The 16458-nt window shown below is 40.7% G+C and overlaps 1 pseudogene; it reads right to left on the minus strand.

Moving 5' to 3' along the window:
• Nucleotides 1-1659: 1659 nt before the first annotated feature.
• LOC118889312 lies at nt 1660-1760 on the minus strand (annotated as a pseudogene).
• Between the last annotated feature and the right edge of the window lie 14698 nt (nt 1761-16458).

Raw genomic sequence — 16458 nt, forward strand, 5'->3', positions numbered from 1 at the left:
TTCATCGCTTTTTATTGCCTGATAGGGTTCTACTGTATGGATATACATTTGTTTCTCCATTGCCAGTTGATGGATATTTGATTGTTTCCACCTTTTGCCCATTATGAATAATGGTGCTATGAACATGTATGTACAAGTCATTGTATGGATGTATGTTTTTATTTCTCTTTCATAAATAACCAGGAGTGGAATTGATGAGTCATATGCTAAAGGAAGAGTCTAGTTTCTGTATATCCTTGCCAACACTTATTACTGTCTATCTTTTTATTTTATTTTATTTTATTTTATTTATTTATTTATTTATTTATTTATGGCTGAGTTGGGTCTTCGTTTCTGTGCGAGGGCTTTCTCCAGTTGCGGCAGGCGGGGGCCACTCTCCATCGCGGTGCGCAGGCCTCTCACTATCGCAGCCTCTCTTGCTGCGGAGCACAGGCTCCAGACGCACAGGCTCAGTAGTTGTGGCTCACGGGCCCAGTTGCTCCACGGCATGTGGGATCTTCCCAGACCAGGGCTCGAACCCGTGTCCCCTGCATTGGCAGGCGGATTCTCAACCATTGCGCCACCAGGGAAGCCCCTGTCTATCTTTTTTGATGATATCCATTCTAGTGGGTGTGAAATGATAGCTCATTGTAGTTATAATTTGAATTTCACTAATGAATAATGATGTTGAGCATCTTTGTACATATTTATTATTTATAGGTTTCTTTGCTGAAATGTCTATTCAAATCTTTTGCCAAAAATTTAACTGGGTTGTTTGTCTTTTTACTGTTGTGTTGTAAGAGTTCTATACATACTCTGGATACAAATCCTTTATCAGATATATAATTTACAAATATTTCCTCTCAGTTTGTGGCTTGTCTATTAATTTTCTTAAAAGTGCCTTTTGAAGAGCAAAGTTTTAAATTTTTATACAGTGCAATTTATCATTTTTCTTTCATTGATTGTATTTTTGATGTTGTATCTAAGAAGTCTTTGCCTAGATCGAGGTCATAAAGTTTTTCTCCTGTATTTTCTTCTGAAAGTTTTATACTTTTAGCTCTTCATTTTAGGTCTATGATGCACTATGAGTTAATTTTTGTGGATAGTGTGAGGAAAGCATCTAAATTCATCTTTTTTCATGTGGATATCCAGTTGTCCCAGTGCCTTTTGTTGAAAAGATTTTTGTTTCTCTATAAAATTGCATTGACACATGCAGGTCTAAGAAATAATACAGAGTGGTCCGTGGTACACTTTGGCTAGTTTTCTGCAATGGTAACATTTTGCAAAACTACAGTGTAATATTATAACCTGGGTATTGACATTGATATGATCCATAGCTCTTATTCAGATTTTCCTAGTTTTATTTATACTCATTTGTGTGTGTGGGGGGGTGGAGTGGGGGACCATAACTTTATTAAGTCCTATACAGTTTTGTCACCTGTGTAGGTTGGTGTATCCACCACCACAGTCAAGGAACTGAACAGTTTCAACACCACAAGGATCACTCCTGTTGCCCTTTTATAACCACTCCCACTTCCCTGCCACCACCACCCTTGCCCCTCCCTGACCCTTGGCAAACACTAATCTGACCTCTGTTTCTAAAATTTCATCATTTCAAAAATGTTATATAAAGGGAACCATGTGTTATGTAACAATTTGGGATTGGCTTTTTTCACTCAAAAAAATATGGAGCACTTTAAATTTGCATATCATCCTTGCAAAGGGGCCATGCTAATCTTTTTCATCTCATTGCCATTTTCATGTATGTGATGCCAAAGTGCATATAATCATCTATTTTTTAATGTAGGTATTGATGTATTTGTATCATATCTCTCGATTTTTATTTATTTTCTATGTATCATGTCTTTTTGTTCCTGTATTCCTCCTTTATTACCTTTTTTTGTATTAAATAATTTTTTTCTAGTGTTCCCTTTAAATTCCTTTGTTTTTAATTATATTTTTTGGAGTGATTTTCTTAGTGCTTCTTCTGGAGGAATTATAATATGCTTCTAAACTTAAAAACAATCTATTTCAGATAATGCTAACTTAATTCCAGTAAAATATAGAAACTGCTCCAGTATTGCTCTATTGCCTCCCCCTTCCTTTGTGATACTATTGTCATATGTATTACTTCTTTATATGCTATATTCCTCCAATTATAGCTATTCTTTATGCGATTCTTTTTTAAATATGTTAAGAGAAGAAACGAGAAAAACTCTCTTTATTCTATCTTTTTTATTTAACTACATAATTACCTTTATTCATACTCTTTATTTCTTTGTGTGAATTTGAATTACTGTCTAGTGCCATTTCTTTTCAGCCTGAAGAATTTCCTTTAGTATTTAGTATTCTTTATACGGCAAGTCATCTTTATCTGGGAATGTCTTTATTTTGCCTTCATTTTTGCTGGACATGAGATTCTTGGTTGATTTTTTTTTTCTTTCAGTACTTTGAATATGTCACCCTCCTGCTTTCTGGGCCTCCACCATTTCTGGTGTTAAACTGTTGAGTCCCCTCCCCGTTGTATGTGATGGATTGTTTTTCTCTTGCTACTTTCAATATTTTCTCTTTTTCTTTGGCTTTCAACACTTCAACTATGACGTATCTCAGTGTGGATTTCTTTGTGTTTTTTTCTACTTGGAGTTCATTGAGCTTCTTGAATGTGTAGATTAATGTTTTTTTTTTTTAAAGCCTTATTCTTTTAAATTTTATTTATTTATTTATTTATGGCTGTGCTGGGTCTTCGTTTCTGTGCGAGGGCTTTCTCCAGTTGTGGCAAGTGGGGGCCACTCTTCATCGCAGTGCGCGGGCTTCTCACTATCGCGGCCTCTCTTGCCGCAGAGCACAGGCTCCAGACGCGCAGGCTCAGTAATTGTGGCTCACGGGCCCAGCTGCTCTGCGGCATGTGGGATCCTCCCGGACCAGGGCTCGAACCCGTGTCCCCTGCATTGGCAGGCAGACTCCCAACCACTGCGCCACCAGGGAAGCCCTAGATTAATGTTTTTGATGAAGTTTGATAACGTTTTTGGCCATTATGTCTTCAAATGTTCTTTTCTACCCCTTTTTCTCTCTCTTCTTCTTGGACTCCATGTACGCTTATGTTGGTATACTTAATGATGTCTCACAGATCTCTCAGATTCTGCTAATATTTCTTCATTATGTTTTTTTTCTGTTCTTTGGATTGGACAATTTCTATTGATTTACCTTCAAGTTTGCTGATTCTTTCTTCTGCCAGCTTAAGTCTGTTGTTGTGTCCCTCTAGTGAATTTTTCCTTTCAGTTATTGTAGTTCTAAACTCCAGAATTTCAAAATGGTCCTTTTAAGATAATTTTTGTCTCTTTATTGATATTCTGTATTTGATGAGTTGCTATTGTTATATTTCCTTTTAATTCTTTTTTTTTAATATCAAAGAATCAATTTATTTATATGCACTGAGAAATATAACTTTTATACGAACTATAAGTATTTGAGTCAGCAGGGTTGGCACATTGCTTCCCCATGGCCAAACTATGTGGTCATGCAATAAACATTAACCAAAGTCTGTTTTAGTAATTTACTGTGAAATATTATAGTGACAAGGACCATATAACAGAGAGGCAGATGTGGAAATTAGATTTCTTGGTGAGCATGGAATCAAAACAATGGGAGTTAGATGAATTGAATGTTTAATGGCAACAGGTGAGAATACCTGTTGGTCGTTTTCACAATAGAGTTGGACTTTCCATTCAGATCAGAAAGACTTAAGAGCCGTCCCCTGGCTCCAAATCTTAAGGGCCAACCTTGCCTGTGGGACATAAGTAACTTGATGTCTAATGACTAGGGTCCCTTCTTCCTTTCATGATCATTACCTTTTGCCCAAAGTCTTGGCTTCTTTTCCTGCATTTCCACAGTTGACTGATGCCCCTTCTGTGTGGCACCTTTTTTTCTTTAAATGTGTTAAAACTTCAACCAGAAGCCATCTGGTCTGTCATAAGTCTGCTGATCTATAATCTAATATTGATTTTACCATTTATCTCCCAGAGAGCCAATTATTTCCTTCACTGTCAACATTCCTAGTGGGCTTCTTATTGTAGCCTCTTAATACTAAAGAAAAAAAAACAAGGACACTAGAATGTGTAGTTAACAACTGTTATACAAACATACATATGCAGTCAAGTTTAAAAAAAACAGACATTTTTGGTTATTTAATGATGTAGTTCCACTGGTGAGTTTTGACATTCTGGAGGATGGAAGTCTGAGATTGGGGTGCCAGCATGATTGGGTTCTGGTGAGAGCTTTCTTCTTGGCATTTAGACAGCCACCTTCTTGATGTGTGCCCTTGGTTTCTGGGTTGTCTTGATTGCTCTGGTTTGGGTGCTGTTCATTTTAGTCCCTTGCAAAGCCTGGCTGAATTTCTTATCCTTGGATTTTCTGAAATATGCCAAGATTGTCCCAGGTTTTGCCACTGGAACAGGAATAGTCTTCCCCACACCTTCCTGTAGTTGCAGCTTGAAGATCTTCTTTCCTTCCAAGCAGCAGAAAAGTGCCAGCCAGCACGGGGCGCTGAGCTGTAGCCAGGGCAGAAGCGAGCTTTTGGAGGCACGCCAGTGCGGGGAAAGCTCGGGGTGACTGGCATCCTGCGCCAGGCCCGGAGACAGGGAGGAAGAGAGCCGCAGAGCTGCTCTGCCACCGAGCCCTTGGCGGCAGAGCGTCTCTCCCACGCAGGCTGCTGGCCCCTAGCTGAGGCAGAGACTCCGCGTTCTGGCAGCGGGCAGGCCAGGCCCACAAGGGCCCCTCCCCCCTTTTAATTCTTTAAACATGGTTTCCTTTAGTTCTTTGAACATATTTGTAATACCTGCTTTGAATTCTTTGTCTGGTAAGTCCATCACCTGAGATCTTTCAGAAACAGCTTCTATTGCCTGCCTTTTTTCTTGTGTATGGGTTACCCTGTCCTGTTTTTGTTTTTTGCATGCCTGATAACTTTTTGTTGAAAACTGGACATTTTCGATAATGTATTATAGCATCTCTGGATTCTTATTCTCCTCTCCCCTGGTTTTATTGTTGCTGTTTTTGTTTTTTTGGTGTTTATTTGTTTAGTGACTTGCCTGGACTAATTCTATGGTGTCTTTCTCCCTAGTAGTGTGCAATCACTGATGTCTCTACTCAATATTTTAAGAAAACAATTCTTTTTAAAAATTGAGGTATAACTAGCATATAAAATCATATTAGTTTCAAGTGTACAACATTTGATATTGTATATATTGTGAAATTGTCATCACAATAAGTCTAGTTAACATTCATCACCATAATAGTTACAAAAATTTTTTTTCTTGTGATGAGGACTTTTACTGCCTTAGCAACTTTCAAATATGCTGTACAGTATTATTAACTATAGTTACTATGCTGTACATTACATCCCTATGACTTATTTATTTTTATAACTGGACGTTTGAACCTTTTGACTGCCTTTACCCATTTCACACACCCATCAACTCCCCGCCTCTGGCAATCATCAATCTGTCCTTTGTATCTATGAGCTCATTTTTTTTGATTCTACATGTAAGTGAGATCGTATGGTATTTGTGTTTCTCTATATGACTTATTTCACTTAGCATAATGTCCCCGTGGTCCATCCATGTTATTGCAAATGGCAAGATCTCATTCTTTTTTATGGCTGAATAGTATATATATATATACACACACATATGTATATATATATCTATATATATATCTATATATATATATCTATCTCACATCTTCTTTATCCATTCATTCATTGATGGACACTTAGGTTGTTTCCATATCTTGGCTATTGTAAATAATGCTGCAGTGAACATGGAGGTGCATATATATTTTCAAATTGGTGTTTTTGTTTTCTTTAGATAAAAAACCCCCCACTCCAATTAAAAAAAATAATTTTTGATTTTATGTTTAAGCCTGGTTTTCTGGGGTTGCTCCTTGGTTAGCATAACTTAGTGGTTAGCCAAAGATTGGTCAGATGTTTTGTTTAAACACCTTGAGCCAGTAGGGCTTTTACCCTTGCCAGTGGATCTGTGTGTTTGGGAAATGACATTCAGAGTTTAGGTACTGTACAAGTCCTTCACAGCTTTTGCTTTCTGTGCTTGCAAAGTTTCACATTCATCCAAGGATGAGTAGCTCACTAAGGACCTCTCCAGTCTCTTCTGAGTGTAAACACATAGCCTTTCAGACCCCCAGGGATATTTGGGAGCTTATCAAGGCTGACCGTGGCTGTCTTGATCCCCAGATCTCACTGATAATTTTTTTAGCTTTCTGAGGGCATACCCAACCAGTATGGCAATCTCAAACTAGCTTTTTTGGTCTTCTTTGATTATTTACTGCCGAGATTGCTACTGTTTTCAACAATGCCCCTGGGCATGAATTTTTCTATGCTTACTCCAAATCATGTCAAGCCCTTTAGCAATGGAGCTGCTGGTGCTTATGGCCTGCCTTGCCCTTGTAGAACCCTTGTGCCTCAGAGCTGAGAGGTAGGGAACAGCTTCAGGCAGAAACACAGTAAACTCTCCCTGTTCTTACTGAGATTCGATAGTTTTTCTTAAATAAGTGCTTATCTGTTTTTTGCATTTGGTCAATTTCCAGATTCCAGAAATTGTTGTTTTTGACAATTTTGTCCAGTTTTATTGTTGCTCTTTGGGAAGAGGATTTACCAAGCTCCTCACTCAGCTATTCTGGAAGTCCTGCTCCAGTAATGACCTTCTGTGGTTGTGTTTGCCACAGACAACACCCAAACTGGAACGCTTCTCAGAACAGAGCAGATTCATATTTGGAGTAGTGCCTGCACATCTTGGGTGGGGCAAGGGTGGAGCAAGTTCCATTGATATGCCTCTTTAATATCTCATCAACTTTCAAAAGGAGACTTACAAAGAGACTGAGCATCCTGTATTCAGAGAGAGAATGAGTAATCAGTGCCCCAGAAGTTTGCCACTCTACGTGGCAGTGAATGTGAAGGCTGATGTGGATGGGGCATCCACACACATTTTTGGAATAGTCTTCAGGATGGAAAATTGAGAAGGAGGGGGAATGTTTTCCTTCATAAGACACTAATTGTGGGAAATAGAGGATGGAAAACCACTTGTGGAGAAAACTTCCAGATTAAAAAAAATTACTAAAGGATATGTTTCTCTTCTTCTTTACGTATTTATACATCTATAAATTGCTGTGTGTCTGTTTGTGCATTGTTAGACTCAATGTTCTCTTTGGGCCTGGCTATCAATATACTCATGAAGCTAGATGGACATCCTTCATAGTCAGAGGGAGTGATGGCTCCTGTAGTGTTTTGGGGTCTCTGTGTGTCTGTGTGTGTGCCATAGGGAATCCCTTCCAACACAAAGTTTCTTGGGGTACCAGAGCTGCTATATGCAAATGAAGCTCTTTGATGTGTATTTTCAATTAATCAATGACTCTTGCATAGAATAAATGAAGTTAATTTTTTCCCCTTACCAGTCTTAAATCATAGTTCATAATGTTAATGAAGGTTGGGTTTTTCCTGATGTTGCTTCAACTTTTATGCACTGTCTTTTGCTTATTTTACTAATACCTGTGCAAGAACATAGTGTCTAAATTGGTCTAAAGGCATCTTTCTAAGTTTAAAAACAGTGTTGAAGAGCAGTACTCTTCCCAAGTATGTGTCTTATGAATGAGGGTGAGCATTTAACCAATTACTGTGCAGGAACTGGGTGCCGATTGCTGAACAAATGCCTGAAGGGAGCAGCAACTTGCATAACCCCATTTTGAAAAAGTAGATCTGTTTTTATTTTCTCTTTCTCAGTTTTAGCTGGTATTTTAAAGAGAGATGTGATTTTGCAGCTTTGGGGAGCACTCGTCTATTTTGGGCAATTGTCAGAACCGAGAACTGGAGGAATTTAAGAAGAGGGCTCCAGTGCTCTGTTCTATAAAATATTGTAGGAGCAAAGAGTCTTTGGTTTTTAACAGCCAAGTTCTGTCCATTTTGTGAGCAAATGTCATACTAAAAGACAGAAATATAGCTTAGAGAATAGCTTCAGAGGACAAATGGCAGGGGAGGTCCAGGCAGCTATGCCTTAGTGCTTTAGTCATCTTTAATGGAAATGGAACCTCTAGCCAAGCCTAATATATAATGTATCATAAAACATATGTCTGTCAGTCTCCCAGGTACGATAAATAGGGAAAACACAGACCTCAAAGGGAAGCTATGGCAGGCCTTGCAGAGGGGCTCAAATTACTTGGTTTGTTGTAGGGGGGTTAGAGACTGTGGAGGAGGAATGATGTAATGTATATTTTTAGTGTTTCTAAGAAGTGACTGTCTCCAGCCCTGTTCCGGTGGGTCGTGGGAGGGGGAATGGGGAAGGGAGGGGCTAGATTTATAGATCTGCATGGGAAAATTGAGTTGGGTGCCCGTTTTACAGATGATTAAGCTTTTTCTTTTAAATTTAGAATATATATAAATATATAGGAGTGTGTGTGTGTGTGTGTGTGTGTGTGTGTGTGTGTGTGTGTGTGTGTGTGTGTGTGTGTGTGTGTGTGTGTGTGTGTGTGTGTATCCCCCAGGGAATATAGTACAGCAGGGAAGAGATGGGATGCATCTAGCTGATGGCATTTCACAGAATGTCCACCACCTTTGCATCTTGCTGTTGCCTCATCCTTTTCTCCTGGTGAAACAAGGGCCCAGGGCACCCTAGTAAGGATGGCTATCTCTGTCCCGATGCTCAAGAGCCCCAGTTAACTGCATCTCTCAGGGTGCCCTCAGCCACCATCTGAATTTCCTGCTGTCCCAGCATGTTCTGCCCCCAGCTAGACAGTCCTGCTTGGTAGATTCTTGTCCTTTCCCATTACTGAGCCTACTTCTTTGAGTGCCAGTTCCACCTATGAGCTGAAAGACCTTGGGTGTAACCTCTATGACTCTGAGTTTCCTTATCTGTATGATGGGAAGAATAAACTATCTCTTTGGGACTCAAATATAGGTCTGCTGACTTCAACCCTAAAGCATGTTCTATGGCTCACCAAAGGGTCCCTACACTCAAAATGTCATTTCTGCTGTATTTTTCCAAACTGCAGTTGGCCCTTGAACAACGAAGGGGTTAGGGCTGCTAAACCCCCTTCCCCACCTCGGTCAAAAATTCACCTAAAAGTTTACAGTCAGCCCTCCATATTCATGGTTCCGCATCCTCAGGTCCACGTCCACAGATTCAACCAACCCCGGATCGTGTAATAGTGTAGTATGTATTTATTGAAAAAAACTCGCCTACAAGGGGACCTGAGCAGTTCAAACCTGTGTTGTTCAAAGGTCAACTGTATGCCCTGTCTCTCCCTAGAAAAGCCCACTGAAATAATTTCCTATATCAAGTCTCATCAAAATAGATCAACCTGGCTCCATTCATTTTATTTATGCTAAGAATTCTCTATGCTTTTGGAACTTTCTATCATTCTACCTCTCCTGAGCCTCAGCACACAGGTCAGCATGTGCTCAAGCATACACATGTGCACACGCATGTGCTCAAGCATAGCCATGTGCACATGCATGTGCTCATACACAGCACCACAGAGCATGGAGAGAGTGGCTCTTCATGTGATGTGTGATATGATTTAAAGTTGTACTGAGACCAGAGTCTTTGCCCTAAAATGAAGAAAGCAGCCCTTTATCTAACTTTAGCAGCCTCATTCTTTTGATTCATGGTGGGTTTTCCATGCATGTTCTGCTGGGAACAACGAAATTATCACCTCATCCTTGGCGTGCATGGGCACAGGTGAGGTACCTAGAGAGTAGGGGTGGGCTGCTATCAGAGGGGTAAATGGGCACCTAAGTCCAACCTGACTCATGTGCCAGTATTTCTCAGGATCAGCCCAGTCCACACAGCTGTGTCTGGTTTTTAGATGTTGCTGTCACTTTATGAATATTTAAGCATATTCACACTTGCTCAGCTTCTCAATGATTTAAAAACCCCCTTCAGGGCCTAAGCCCTCCTTTTCTCCTTTTGCTATCTCTTCTAATGTTGTCTATAGGGATCTTTCTTTGGTAGAATAGCTTTAACTTTTGGCCGTGACCCAGTGTAAGAAATACATTTTATACTTCAACCCAGTTCATACATGCATGTATACAAATATATAAGTGACTGAAGGCTTTTCCAAAACTACACTAACCCTTCCTATATGCCAGGTCAAACTCAGTTTGATCTATTCTATTGTGTTGTATCCCATTTTTTTAAAAAAGATTTAATTTTATTTATTTTTGGCTGCATTGGGTCTTCGTTGCTGCGTGCGGACTTTCTCTTGTTGTGGCGAGCGGGGGCTACTCTTCATTGTGGTGCACGGGCTTCTCATTGCGGTGGCTTCTCTTGTTGCGGAGCACGGGCTCTAGGTGTGTGGGCTTCAGTAGTTGTGGCTCGTGAGATCTAGAGTGCAGGCTCAGTAGTTGTGGCACACGGGCTTAGCTGCTCCGCGGCATGTGGGATCTTCCCGGACCAGGGATGGAACCCATGTCCCCTGCACTGGCAGGTGGATTCTTATCTACTGCGCCACCAGGGAAGTCCCTATATCCCATTTTTAAATGATGCTCTTGACCCACTGTGGCAAAAATGGTTACGGAACCCATTTCCTCTCTGGGCACACAGCTAGTCTACATTTTCCAGCCTCCCTCATGGTTTGATGTGGCCAAGGCACTGAATTCTAGCTAATAAAATGTGGTCAGGAGTAATGTGCCTCTTTCAGGTTTGACCTATAAAAGCTTTCCACGTGGGCTCCATCAAGGCTTTTCCCACGCCACTGGCTTGATGCAGACAAACGTGGCAATCTTGAAAGCCACATGTTTAAGATGTCAGTGCCTCAAGGTGGAGTGAGCCTGAGCCCCAGGCCCTGAGTCTCTGGTTAGAGCACCCATTTTGGACTTTATCTGAGGGCCATATAAGCTTCTATTGTTTTGAACCACTATACATTTTGGGTTTGTTTATTATCATAGCAGCTAGCATTATCCTGACTAATGTACCCCCAATAAACTCATCGGTTTAATTTACATACACCATCGTTTTTAATTTAAAGTTTTCCAAAGAGACTTTCTGTAGCACCCGACAGCTCTCTTTGATTCCCCTGAACCCACCAGCCCCACAAGCAGCACTTCATAATTGAAGGAATAAAGCACAGGAAACTGCTAAACAGATTGTTGGATGCAGTTGTCAGAATATGTCTATGACAAGTATTTGGGCCCACATTTGCAGGCCACTGGTACTTAACCCAATCGTCTTGTGTTCACAGCACAGTGTTTCTAAAAATGGCAACTGCAGGTTGTGATAGTGAGTAGTTTAACTTGATTAGTATGGGAGTTTCTTACTATAGATTTTTGAATAAAGCAATATTCCCTGTCTGGGATGCAGAATGAGGAAAGGGACTTTGTTAAGAACGGTAAAGCCTGTCCTTCCCCTTACTTGTGCTTTCTGAGACCTTTGGGGCTTTATGGCCCCTGATTATTGCTCTTAAACTCTGGATAAACTCACAGAATAAAATTATCCTGAACAGGGGACAGACATCCTGGCCAGCCACAGACTCCTTCATCCCTGGGGGAAATAATCAAGAGAAGAATCCACAAGCTTGTCATTCTTCAACTTCCTCCCTTCCTCCCTGTAGCCCTTTAGCCTTCCCTCTCCCTGTCTCCTTTCCTAGAACCCAAACTGAACAAGTCTGGTATTGGTAAAAGCCCTTGTTGGGCTTTTTCTTACAGTCTTGACTTGAGAAGAGTGGCTTATGTTTTCCATCTGTCATCTTCTTTCCCATCCTGCTACGACAGATACTAATAATACCCCAACTCTGTAAGCGCAAAAACTTCTCAAGTGCAGCCAGGGTTGGGAACCATCTTGGGAACCTGCAGCCAGATCACTGCTTCTCAAACTTTCTGTGCATATCAATCACCAGGGGATATTGTTAAAATGTAGATTTTGTTTCACTAGGTCTGGCCTGGATCCGATATTCTGCACTCCTAACGCATTCCCAAGAGATGTCTTTGCAGCTGGTCCTTGGTCCACACTTTGGGTAGCAAGAAGCCAAGTGACCTGGTCGGATTGCTCTTCACCATTGGATGCTATAGGCTCTCATCTGCAAGAATAAGAGGAGTCAGGGATCATTTTCTGGCTCTCGTATTCATCAGGTGATCAAACTCTATTCCACAAGGCAGGCACTGTGAGGATTAACAACCATCTCCAGACAAGGTAGGATGCTTTTGCCAGACTCTACCAGACTCTGTCTCTTAATTGCTGGGTACTCAGGTTACGTGGTGATAATTTTGAGATTCTTTGTTTAGCTGAAGTTCATGTTTTAAAATATAATCATCCTTAAACCTTTCTGAAACTTTCCCTTTGAAAATTTCTCTAACAAATAAGTTACCCCACTGAATATTTTATACCATAATTTTATTGAAGAAATCATACAGTATTGGCACTGGAAGGGATCTTGGAACCCAGCTTACCCACTACCCTGCATTTGAGGAAACTGGAAAATTGCAGACTCATTCCTCATGTTGAAGTATAATCTTCAAAATGTTAAAAACATGACTCTTATGCAAATATAGAATGGACACATGTCAAAGATTTTATTCATTTCATTAATTAATGAGGGTACCAGCAAGATGGTGAGGCTGGTTCAAAGGACACATATTTATATATACTGTCAAAGGAATGCTGAAATGAATTTGCTAATAAAGACAAAACTGGTAAATGTTTTATGGGAACATAAAAAAGAAAATGAAATAGAAAAGAAATGTCACCTTTTCTACTGGACAAAAAGATGCAAATTAACATCTAACTTCACAGTCTTGGGGCCCCGATCAGATAGAAAATAGCAAAGCCAAACGCAAGTGCATTCTCCTGTACAGTCAAATAGTTTTTGGGTGAACCTGGTTAAAATTGACATTCAAAGGATATGCCATCATTCTCCTGCTTAAGTTCCCAGTTTTGGATAATTTTTCTTAACACGAGACAGAACTTGAACCAGTACCAGGAGCCCAGGATACTTTTAAACTTCCCTGTTCTTGGCAGATCAGCAATGACATCACTTTGGGCAGCTGTTTTGAAGTTTTTCTCTACCAATGATATCAGATGACAGCCACATGTGTGACATACTCCCCTGGGCTTGCCCAAGGTTATATGGGGCCTCTAACACCACCCCTTTCTCTCCCCCTAGAGAAAGTATATGTATATGTGACCCTGATGTTATTAGGGGGAATATATGTATTCATAGATATTCTTTTTATTTAAGAAACTGGTTCTTAAACTTTGCTATTTAAACCAGTATTAGTAAAAATACATTTCCTCACAACTCACCGCAAAACTGACCTCAACATGTTGGCATGGCATGGCTTGAGGAATGCTGATTTGTGAGAGCAAAACTCCCACATGTTTTGCAAAAATCCCCTACTGCCTTGATTGAATTTGTTTCTGTTTCTTTGTATCTTGCCTTGTTTTGTGCTGTGGAATCTCAAATTCCATGTACTTGGCTTGCCAGCAAGAAGTGCTGGAACATATGGAGTTTGAGACACATTGTGTGATCCTTAACCATTTACAGCCCGGCAATTACAGCCTGTGGTCACTAGGGACATGAGATGAGCCTCTAGTTCGTCACATGGTGTCTGTCAAACCTGTGTCTCAACTCTCTAATAGGGAGGAGGATGCATTTTTCAAATCCTCTGGGTCACATGACTCAGCGGTTTCCCTTTGCTGAGATGATGCTCAGTCAGGCTCACAATGGCTTCAGGGTTGTGGTGAACACCCTTTTCCTGGACATGTCATGAAACTCAGGGGAGGCGTTCACGTCCGTGTCTGTACTCTGCGACCTCATTCCCCCTGGCATGGCTGATGGGGAGGTAGAAACCCAACTCCACTGGGGTAGGTGAGGCTCTCTCTTTTGGAAATTTGGACCTTGGAACAGAGACAGTACTGGAGAGGCGTTGGCACCAACTCCCTGCTGATCATAACTCTTTAGGGAGAAACTCTGTGAATGCTTTCTCCCGAGGGCCCTGGAAGTGCCCTGGGGCTAACAATTCATTTAATTCTGTAAGATATACCAAGTACTTTTCTATTAAATTTCACTCCACCTTTTATTGTTGTTTCTAATTTTGTCAAAGTTGGTTTCAGTTGCTTAAAAGTGAGAACACTTTAACTAATAAAGGCCTCCTTAAAGTAATGAAGTAGATGGAGGCTGAACTGGCTTGAGTGAAGGAACTTTGCTTCTAGCCTTAGCTCTGTCACTCATTTAATGTGACTTTGTTTTTTTTTTTAAATCAATTTTATTAATTGGCATATTGCTGTTTTACAATGTTGTATTAGTTTCTACTTTACAGGAAAGTGGAGTTACCTGTGCTATACAGCAGGTTCTTATTAGTTATCTATTTTATACATATTACTATACATATGTCAATCCCAGTCTCCCAATTCATCCCACCCTCCACCCACTGCTTTCACCCCTTGGTGTCCATACATTTGTTCTCTACATCTGTGTCTCTATTTCTGCCTTGCAAACCAGTTCATCTGTACCATTTTTCTAGATTCCACATTTATGTGTTAATATACAATATTTGTTTTTCTCTTTCTGACTTACTTCACTCTGTATGACAGTATCTAGGTCCATCCACATCTCTACGAATGACCCAGTTTCGTTCCTTTTTATGGCTGAGTAATATTCCATTGTATATAGGTACCACTTCTTCTTTATCCATTTGTCTGTTGATGGGCATTTAGGTTGTTTCCATGACCTAGCTATTGTAAATAGTGCTGCAATGAACATTGGGGTGCATGTGTCTTTTTATTTTTTTATTTTTTGGCTTAAAAAACACACATTTATTATCTTGCAGTTCTAAAGGTCAGATATCCAAAATATGTCTTAGGGTCTAAAATCAAAGGCTGAACTTGAGTGGACTTAGAGATTATCATATTAAGTAAAGTAGGTCAGGCAGAGAAAGACAAATGTCATATGGTATCACTTATATGTGGAATCCAAAAAAAAAAAGATACAAATGAACTTATTTACAAAACAGAAACAGATTCACAGACACAGAAAACAAGCTAATGGTTACCAAATGCGATAGCGGAGGTGGGGAGGGAAAGATAAATTAGGAGTTTGGGATTAATATTACACACTACTATACATAAAATAGGTAAACAACAAGGACCTACAGTACAGCACAGGGAACTATACTCAATATCTGTAATAACCTATAATGGAAAATAATCTGAAAAAGAATATATACATATATAACTTAATCACCTTGCTGTACACTTGAAGCTAACACAACATTGTAAATTAACCATACTTTAGTTAAAAAAAAAAATCAAAAGCTGAGTTCCTGAGATTGGTTCAAGATGGCGGAGTAGAAGGACATGCTCTCACTCCCTCTTTCAAGAACACTGGAATCACAACTAACTGCTGAACAATCATCGACAGGAAGACACTGGAACTCACCAAAAAAGATACCCCACATGCAAAGACAAAGGAGAAGCCACAATGAGACGGTAGGAGGGGCGCAATCACAATAAAATCAAATCCCATAACTGCTGGATGGGTGACTCACAGACTGGAGAACACTTATACCACACAAATCCAGCCACTGGAGTGAAGGTTCTGAGCCACATGTCAGGCTTCCCAACCTGGGGGTCTGGCAACGGGAGGAGGAATTCCTAGAGAATCAGACTTCGAAGGCTAGTGGGATTTGATTGCAGGACTTCGGTGGGACTGGGGGAAACAGAGGCTCCACTCTTGGAGGGCACACACAAAGTAGTGTGCACATCGGGACCCAGGGGAAGGAGCAGTGACCCCATAAGAGACTGAACCAGACCTACCTGCTAGTGTTGGAGGGTCTCCTGCAGAGGTGGGGGGCAGCTGTGGCTCACCAAGGGACAAGGACACTGGCAGCAGAAGTTCTGGGAAGTACTCCTTGGCGTGAGCCCTCCCTGAGTCCGCCATTAGCCCCACCAAAGAGCCCGGGTAGGCTCCAGTGTTGGGTCTCCTCACGCCAAACAACCAACAGGGAGGGAACCCAGCCCCACCCATCAGCAGTCAAATGGATTAAAGTTTTACTGAGCTCTGCCCACCAGAGCAACACTCAGCTCTACCCACCACCAGTCCCTCCCATCAGGAGACTTGCACAAGCCTCTTAGATAGCCTCATCCACCAGAGGGCAGACAGCAGAAGCAAGAAGAACTACAATCCTGCAGCCTGTGGAACAAAAACCACATTCACAGAAAGATAGACAAGATGAAAAGGCAGAGGGCTATGTACCAGATGAAGGAACAAGATAAAACCCCAGAAAAACAACTGAATGAAGTGGAGATAGGAAACCTTCTAGAAAAGGAATTCAGAATAATGATAGTGAAGATGATCCAGGACCTCAGAAAAAGAATGGAGGCAAAGATCCAGAAGATGCAAGAAATGTTTAACAAAGATCTAGAAGAATTAAAGAACAAACAAACAGAGATGAACAATACAATAACTGAAGTGAAAAATACACAA

The sequence above is a fragment of the Balaenoptera musculus genome, chromosome X (assembly GCF_009873245.2).
Source record: "Balaenoptera musculus isolate JJ_BM4_2016_0621 chromosome X, mBalMus1.pri.v3, whole genome shotgun sequence".
Lineage (NCBI taxonomy): Eukaryota > Metazoa > Chordata > Mammalia > Artiodactyla > Balaenopteridae > Balaenoptera > Balaenoptera musculus.